This window comes from Triticum dicoccoides, chromosome 7A (assembly GCF_002162155.2).
Source record: "Triticum dicoccoides isolate Atlit2015 ecotype Zavitan chromosome 7A, WEW_v2.0, whole genome shotgun sequence".
In the NCBI taxonomy this organism is placed as follows: Eukaryota; Viridiplantae; Streptophyta; class Magnoliopsida; order Poales; family Poaceae; genus Triticum; species Triticum dicoccoides.
The window spans coordinates 57,318,668-57,327,786 of NC_041392.1; the positions used below are offsets into that span (position 1 = coordinate 57,318,668).

Genomic DNA, 9,119 nt, shown 5'->3' on the forward strand with positions numbered 1-9,119 from the left:
CACCAGAAGAAAAACAACAACACACCTAGGTAGGTAGAATGTATGGATGGACAATCAGTTATAAGTGGATCAAACTTTCCTATTCAAGTTAAATGCTTTTACCTCCACTAGAATGCAGCAACACAAGACTTGAATGCCGGAACTGCAGACCACAACATACTTATATATTCATCCCTAAACAACATCCTGTTGAGCTAATCAAGCCAATCAACCTTAAACAGCAGCCCATCAAAGTAACAAATCTCTATCCGCAACAAAACCCTAACTAATCCTAGATCATCCATGGCTCGATGGCGGTGAAACAGAGCATTGTACGACCGCGGGTCGATGGCCATGAGCATCATCAGGGCAAACAACTACAGAGGAGGTAGAGGAGCTCACCATGGCAATGTGTGCAGCCAATGCCGAACGGTAGCACCACCTCTGACCGCACAGCTTGCCCGCCCAAATGAACCCCTTCTCCTTTGTTGTACGAAATCAATCATGGTTATTGCTGCTGCACAAAACAGGGCAAGGCAGGTAACAAGATAATATGTGGCTGAAATCCAAGAAAAAAGAAAAGAGGACAAGACAACAGCCTCTTCTGTTTTTTGGTGCGTTTGTGGACAGAAAAACAGTCTACTGATTTTAATCAAGATCAAAAGGAAATCATGTCGTGGGTGGCCTACCCCTTTGTTGAGAAGTTGAGAGCAGATTTGACATGAACCCCAAGAACTAGCTCTCATGCCATCCACACATGCATCAAAAAAACATTCAGTTAAGTGTCAATGAGTGGTGAAGTGCACGTAATAGCAACATAGAGTAAGAGCAAAACCAAACCTCCTTCTCCTGGAGATGGCGATTTGAGGCTGCATGGCTGCATCTCAGCGACCCGCCAAGGAGCATTGAAGTCCATTGCGAGTGGAGAGGAGGCTTACCACCACGCGATTGTCTCCATTGCCCAGTGCATAACACCATCTAAGCTTTGCAAAAGGATACCTGGACTGAGTAAAACTTTTTGATTGAAGGGATTAGGACAGAAATCAGCAATATTGCAACCTCCTGTTCTAGAAGGAACAAGGACAAAACTAATCATCAATATGCAAGCTTTCTAATTAAAAGGAGCTCTGCTGCTCGTGTGATTTCAACAGGCTGTAGTGTCTTTATTTATTTAATTTAACAAAGTGAAACATTTGCAACTCTTTTCATGTTCCAAAATTCCCTAAAAGGAAAGAAAACATCTTGCAAATATCGCTACAAAAATCAGCATGAAACATCAAATGTAGTGTATGCACCTAGTTGGATAGGCACAAGTAATACTTGAACGTGTATGTGGTTGATAGGAAGGATGCACCTATGCACTGATGAACCATGCATGAAATTCCACACATACGCAAGTACAACCCACGCAAAGTGAACCCCCCTTCTTGTAGTACACTCCTACATCATAAACGAATCGAGTAGGTTGAATGGAGCAACGTTTAATCATAGTATTAGGCAACCAGAAAATTCAAAATGGGGAAACCAGATTTTTTTTTTGTGGTTGCAGGAAGCCAACAAAATTTGACCTTATGGTTGGAAGCAACAGTCATGGGCGTGCAACAGTCATGGACACACATCATAAGAATCATGCATATCAGGGAAGCCTAAAATCCTAGAAGTTGCCATGGCATGATGGCCAACATGAGATCCAGGATCTCGATGCTATTCCTCATCTCTAAAACTTAATAACAGGAAAGGGCATGTAAAGGAACATTATGTGCTACATTCCATGGGAGAATCGCAGCAAAGCCTACCTATGCACCACACTGATAGCCACCACAAGAATATCAGCCACAGGTTGTCTTTGACTACTGAGTTTTTCTAAAAGGATGTTTAGCTTTCAGCAACCATCATCAAACAGGAACAAGTTTGCAATGTATCAGAAGAAGCTACCATTCTCGCAATAACCGAATGACCATTCATCGTGTATATTAAACAATGCTTTCAGGAGTGACTCATGCTTTCAAGTATATTAAACAATGTCCTAAGTAGTGGAAACAGAGAATATAGTCCATGCTAAATAGAAGACAAATAAATCAATTAGCAATCATAGTATCAAGTTAATCCTAGAGTTACAATTCTAAGCAAGCCTTAAGGTAGATAGCACCTCAAGACCAGACATGTAAGCATGCATGAACCAAAAGGGGATTGAGTAACTATACAGAGCACTTACACACAAAAAATAACTATAGCATGCCATATTGTGCAAACTATAGTATGGTAATGCTACCAAACAGACCATAGATTCAGTCTATTGGTTGAAAAAACCACGTGGGGCAGTTAGTTACTGAAGGGAATAGTGAATCAGGCTTTCAAGTATATTAAATACGGAAAGGTGAGACAACACCCGGGAGTATAGGCACCCGGTTATCATATTCGTGCAAGCCTCTATACAGCTGCAGACGTATTGCGTGTTCAGAGTAATCATGCAGCTTTTTTTAATCAGGCAAGCGACGGGTGAAGGAGGCAGCATGCAGAAATAGGTGTGACAGGTTTAGGCATGGCAGTCGGTCTGCACGGTACACGAGATGGTTGAAGTGACAACATATTGAGAGTGCATGTGCCCACCAGCATAACAAGAGATTCCCAGTCGCCACGCCGTCTTCAGTTGGCTTATTGTGTTAGCTTTTGGGGGGTGACCAGAGCTGATAGCATCAGAAAAGATTCTAGGGGAGGCATCATCTTCTTCTTACGAGCAACAGTGACATACTAGGGGGAATCAACCTACGAGCCACTTTTGAAAACCGAGCAGACTCCGTGATTAACAAACAAAACGACTGCTAACTAGATGTTCACTACAGTGCATGGCACATATATCTAGGCAATGGAATCTGGACCAACAGTGCTGATAAGGGGGTGCCTAGGCACCCGGGTGCTAAAAATCCACTCATATTAAATAATGCCCTAAACCTACGGTAAGTAGTTGAAACAGAAGATACATTCCATACTAAACAGAACACCAATGAACCAAAATTAGTTATCCTAGCATTGAATTAAGCCTAGAGTTACAATTCTAAGCAGGCCTTGAGCTAGATAGATATAGCACATGACAATCAGTATCTAGAACAACAACAATAAACACTTCAAATTGAGGATTTTAGGAAACTAAGCAATTGGGTGCATATAGAGCATCCAAAGACCATAGCATTCATCAGAGACCATAAAGAATAAGCCATTTGACCCTAAACAACACCCTCTATGCGCCTTAGAACTGCTAGAGGAGAACACCCCAAACGAATTGATTTCAGAGTGTTTCCAGCAAAGGTTCATCTAAGTAAACAAGCAAAAGGACTAATCTTGTTGTCTCATCCCTAAAAAATATCAGCATCTAATTATTGTAAGTGCCTCAATACATGAAGTGACAAGACTCTGATTGGGTAGTCAGCAGATAAAGCTATTGATCTTGTTGCACTTGTGTTGCTAGGTCTGCAATATTTTTTAGAAATATGTTTCTCAACCAGGGGAACTGAGAACAACAATTTCAAAAAGGAAATCTTTTTTCAACAACAGGTAGCATCAATATTTATTCTTCATTCATGGTTCACAGTGTTTCTAGTTTCAACCATCTTCAATGACTTAACCAAAGATTGATTAATAGACCCACACAATTTCTTGCAATTGTGACATTCTGAAAAAATCTAGCTGATTCATGAGACTTGGGAGAATTACAAGCGTAAACATGAATTTTTTTTACTGATGATGCAAGCAGTTAGGAAATCCTACAAGAGACAACTAGCAGAAAATTTGAGAAGGCACGCATGCATACCTTCACTGTTGTAGTGCCAGCAGCCTCTAAAGCTACATCTCCCGCATTAGCAAATCGATTGACCAAACCTGGATATGTAAACGTTTAGAATATTGTTGCCATATCAGAAGTAGTTGGGTAGAAATCTAAAAATCATTCTAGATCATAAATATGGGTACAGTAAGATAATCACATAGACAAATGTTGAAATTAAAGACAACACAACATTAGGATTCTTCAACAGATTGTCTTTGGCTGGAGAGTTTGCTTCAAATTTTCTAGAAGGATATTTAGCTTTCAGGAACCATCGTCCAAAGTAACAAGAGCGCAATTTAACGGTGAATAAATCATCAAACAATTCAAAGTAAGCAAATGACCATAGCTCGTCTCCATAGACCTTGTTAATGACACGTAGTGCATTTGTCAGTCAATAACTAGGCACCCATCTCAGCAAAGATAACATCCTCAAGTGTTTAGAACTAGGCATGTATCAAGGCATTAACCAATACTCGATTCTGACTTCTATCGTTCATCGGTCATCATACCATATTACCACGTACAGTTTGTGTCCTGGCTCAATCAGAAAATTTCAAAAAGTATCAGCAACTAGATCAATATTTTAATTCCATTGAGTATTTCAGTTATAAATTACATCTCAAGTAAGTAAACTGTCACCCCCTCACAGATATCTATCTGTCAGAAGCAGACTGCTAGACATCCCAAGTTCCACATATAAGTTGTATATACAGTTGTTGAATACCAAAAACAAGCTCTATTTTTAATTTCCGAAAAAATGGATTCGCCTGACGATCAAAATCTCTTGGCGTCGCAGGCAGCACGAAGGATAGGGAAACCAATAAGGAAGATGTGGCGGCGGCCGCGAATAGAAGATGGGACGGGGGCGGTTGGTATGCATGCATTTACCATTGTAGTTTCAGCAGCGTCCAGAGCTGCATCTCCAGGGTGAGCAAAGCAATTGACCCAACCTAAACATGTAAATAGTCAGGATTTTGTTGCAATGTGTAAACAGATTGACTAGATTTTTTTTTCAAATCATTCTTTGTCAAAAACACGGGTACAGTAGGATAATCACTTGGAGTAATACTTATAGGCGGAAGACAACACGACATTAGAATTCTAGCTTCAACAGGTTATCTTTAACTACAGAGTTTTTCAAAGAGGATATTTCAGCAAAAGCAGGGTTGGTCAATAATTGGGTTAGCCCTGTTAGTGACAAGCGGGATTAGTGAATAACAACAAAGAGCCTCAAGTGCTTACAACTAGACATGTATTAAGCCGTTAATGATGCTGGGATTGCAATTTTTATGGCTCATACGGTCGGGTACCATTAACATGTAGAACGATTTTTGTTCCAAATCAGGAAATTTCAAGAAGTTGCAGCAAGTAGACCAATATCTTATTCCTCATGACAATATAATGTTTTGACTTTGTGCATGTTGTGCACGGTCCTTGGCAGATTCTGTATATATCCTCTGCTACCACATTGACATTCATTCAATTCATCTGGCTGGACAGTAGAGATAAAGCACGGACAGAGTAATTCAGTTACAAATTAGTACATAGTATTGCAGTAAGCAAGTATAAGTAGATTTTCACTCCCTCACGGATAAATGTATCTATCAGAAGAAGCAGGGAGAGTCGTACACATCCCAATTCCACACAGTACTGTAGAAGCTAATACATTAGTTGTTGAGTGCCCAAAATAACCGATTCTTTTCTGTTCTGTGGATGGAAGACGAATGGATCCGCCTGAGATCCAATCTAGAGTACTTGGCACCGGAGACAGCGCGTAGGGAAGAGAAACCAATTAAGGAAGATGCAGCGGCGGAGGGGAACGGAAGACGGGACGGGGGCGAGAGGCCTGACGAACCTGGATGGCGATGCGGTTGATGTGGAGGCTGCTGCAGGCGACGTGCGCCACCGCCTCCTGCTCCTGCTCCTTGCCGGAGACGGTCGCGGATCGCTGGAACTGCAGCGTGACGCCGCCGGTGGTGGAGTCAGCCCGTCGACGAAAAATGCGGGGTCTTGGTCCAACTGTAGCGCCTCCGTCCCGGGCGCCGTCGGCTGCGCGAGTGCGGAGCCGGGCGGCCAGATCGAGGATGCGCCTCCTTGAGGAGGAGGAGCACCTGGCCGTCAGCCACTACGACGAGGCAGGACGATCTTGGAGCGCCGCCTCCTCTGCTGCTCGTTCTCGAAGTGCCACAGGCGACGGTGAGAGGAGGTGTGAGAGGGCGGTGGCGGTGGCTTAGCGGAAGATGGGGAGAGGCGGCGACGCATCGGGAGAAGAGAAGACGGGGAGAGGAAGAGGGTGGGTCGTTTGGGTTTGGGTGGCTTTTCGTTTTGGTTTTGGTTTTCAACTTGCTTGGATGGATTGGAAGCATGCGCGACGTGGTTTGCGTTACTTTTCGTATAATTTTGGCAGCAAGATTTTCGGAATTTCAGGCGGGAGGGAATGAAATTTTGATGGGAGGCAGAGGATGCCGATATGCACGTCGGTCGGTGGTTTGATTTGTGCACACTGTTAAGGTAGTAGCAGTGTTTGTTCTCTTTGTGTTGAGGACTTGTGGTCGATCTCAATTGTCCATCACTTTTCTACCGCAATCTGACAGCAGCCAAATCGCCAAGCACACCGCCTTTCCAACTGCATAAAATGACCACACATAGTATATACTAGCGGTTGGGGCGCGCCATGGCGCGCCGCCTGATAGAAAGCTGGGCGGTGCCATGTTGGACACGCCCCTTCCACGTTGCTGGATGTAGTTCACAGTGTTAAAGGAAGTGGCTTAGGAGTCAAACTATATTAATATGTCATTGTAGTTTACATGACCGACAACCTAAACAACAGTGGTTCACAAGCAACGCATAAGGCACAAAAGCGAAGGTGGAGGAACAATCAATCATCCCTCGTGAAAAAGAGGTTGTGCCCAAATATTTTTCTGTCAGTGAGTAAGCGACTCATCTCTCATCTTCCTCCAATCACTCATCTCTCATCTTCCTCCAGTCACTTATCCCGCAGAAATGGTGTGTCTCCAGAGAAGATGACGAAGTGGCGCCGGCGCCATGGCCGTCCGAGCGTGTACCAGCCAAAGTGTGGCAATGGCACAGCAAAGCAGCCGACGTTGACCTGATCTTCGCCGTCCGGACCACCAACTGCTCCCTCATCTCTTGCAGGAGCGCCTCTATCTGCAAGCGCACCTCAGCTATCTTAGGTCCTGCTGTTCGTCAACGTGGAGGAAAGGCAGGTTTATCCCCATGCTGACCGCCTCTGGATGATGCACCGCTGCTTGCTGCTTTTCATCCTGCTGGCACGTATTCAATAATGCAATGGCACACAAAATTCCCAGAGATTGAGAGAACAGAAGCTAGGTGTAACGAGAATTATCAAACTGAAACCACCAACGAGAGCACACACCTGAGTCCGTCGGCGCAGTCTCGCTCATCTTGGTGGTGACCTTTCGTCAGCTGCCGCCTTTCTTGCCAAGCCTGTCATAGAATGAGGTGTCAATAATCAAGCTGCACTCCAATTTCCATCATCGCTATAGCTATCACAAGAGAAAGTAGTCTGAGAACAATTCCAATGCTACTCGAGAAGCATAACTAAAGTCTTAAACATGCCAAAATTTCTGCAGGTACAGCAAAACCAAATCCAAAAAATTCAATGGCTCGTACGACACAAAGTCCAGGAATACAACACAGAACAATAAACCTATGCACACTTTGATTTTTTTTTATGAAGTACTGGATCGGAAGTATGAAACTTTATAAGCCGCATCTGCACCGACCGGTCTCTATAATTCCACACAAAACAAGACTAAGAATGAGCGTACAATCTGTACTTTGGCTGATTTTTACAGCATGCAACTCCATTAGCCATGAAATCAAAGAATTCTGAAGCCTGTTTTGATGATGGAAATTATACACAAATATGAAAACAAGAGATCTATGAAAGAAGAAAAAGGAACCATCTTAAATGAAGAAACCTTAAGTTCTGAACTCCCTGAACCCAACATGTACATACGAACAAACATGTGCCACCGTACCCCCATTTCAGCAACCCACGTGCTAACTGATACAAGATCATGCTAATTTCGCTTAGTTATTTGATGTCCATGTCTAATTGACTAAAGAAAGGACTCTGCTCAGAAGTCAAAATGTATATTTCATAATATAGTTGTATACAGCATATATGTATGTATATGTATATTTTAGTGATATCTTCGAATTACTTGAACTATTTACATATCTTTCAGATATTACAGTATGTTTTCTTCCCACTACCTCAATTATATGAAAACTCACTTGAAGAACGAAGAATGTTAACAGTTCCGAGAGGAGAAGACCTACATAAGTATTCTATGAAAATACATTGTGATGTTGTCCGCTGGAGGAGAGGTCTCCACATTTGAGCCCCAAATCTGCATGGCAATGTGAAATAGTTGAAAATTAACGAAATCAGGAAACGAAGAGAAATCTGGAAACAAGAGCATCCAATTTAGAATAGCCATCCATACGAGGCATGGGTGAGTTCAGTGCACTTGGCCTCGGTTGGTATAACCTTTTCTTCAGCGCAAGCATACAATTATCCTGGTGTAATAGCTACATGAAGCACAACTCTCCTGGCAAAACAAAGTAAAAATTTATAACCAACTGTAATGGAAAATATAAAAATGCCAATCTTGCCCTTCTGATCGCCCTGAAAAAGGGGACGAGAAAGAAGCGGATGCATATGAAGGGTGAAATAGATGATATGTCAGTCACTGACCTGGTATGTGTCGTGGTATATCTCTATGGTTGCGGTGTGCGCAAGCATGCTGTTGTGCAGGCTTGTTGTCAGCAAAAGAACCTGAGGAAAACTTGTTGTGGATCTCTCCTATGCCATCTGCCCCCTTCGGCAAAAAATTGTTAGGCAGTAGGCAATAATATAACATGATAGAAGATGATGCTAAAAAGGCATGCCACTATGTATGTATCCATTAATATAGAGGGATTGCCCACTAACAGAATTAAATTGATTCTGCAACAGTTTGTTTGTAAACAAAATAAAGCATGTTATGATATCTTCATGGATAAATGGAGAACGATTGAATGCACCAGGTGTCCAGGTCATTTAGCGACAGAAGTAGCTTGAGTAGGATGTACCTGAGGCTCGTTTTTAGTAGAGGATTCTTCACCCGGGGAAAGCTGGTTACATTTTTTATTCGATATATCCATTGTTCCTCTCTGTAACAGAAGCTCAAAGTGGAAAACAAAATATGTCAGGTACTCAATTTAAAATGGCTTATTTTCTCGCATGCTTATACTGAAATCTGAATAGAGCACAAATCCAGCATGC

The 9,119-nt window shown here is 42.6% G+C and overlaps 1 long non-coding RNA gene across 1 annotated transcript; it reads right to left on the reverse strand.

The window, feature by feature from the left end:
* Window positions 1-129: 129 nt before the first annotated feature.
* Window positions 130-6,119, reverse strand: LOC119332560. The gene is made up of 4 exons (XR_005161012.1): window positions 5,658-6,119; window positions 3,788-3,855; window positions 669-993; window positions 130-496 (listed from the first exon to the last, which is right to left on the reverse strand). It is a non-coding gene; the product is annotated as an uncharacterized LOC119332560 (long non-coding RNA).
* Between the last annotated feature and the right edge of the window lie 3,000 nt (window positions 6,120-9,119).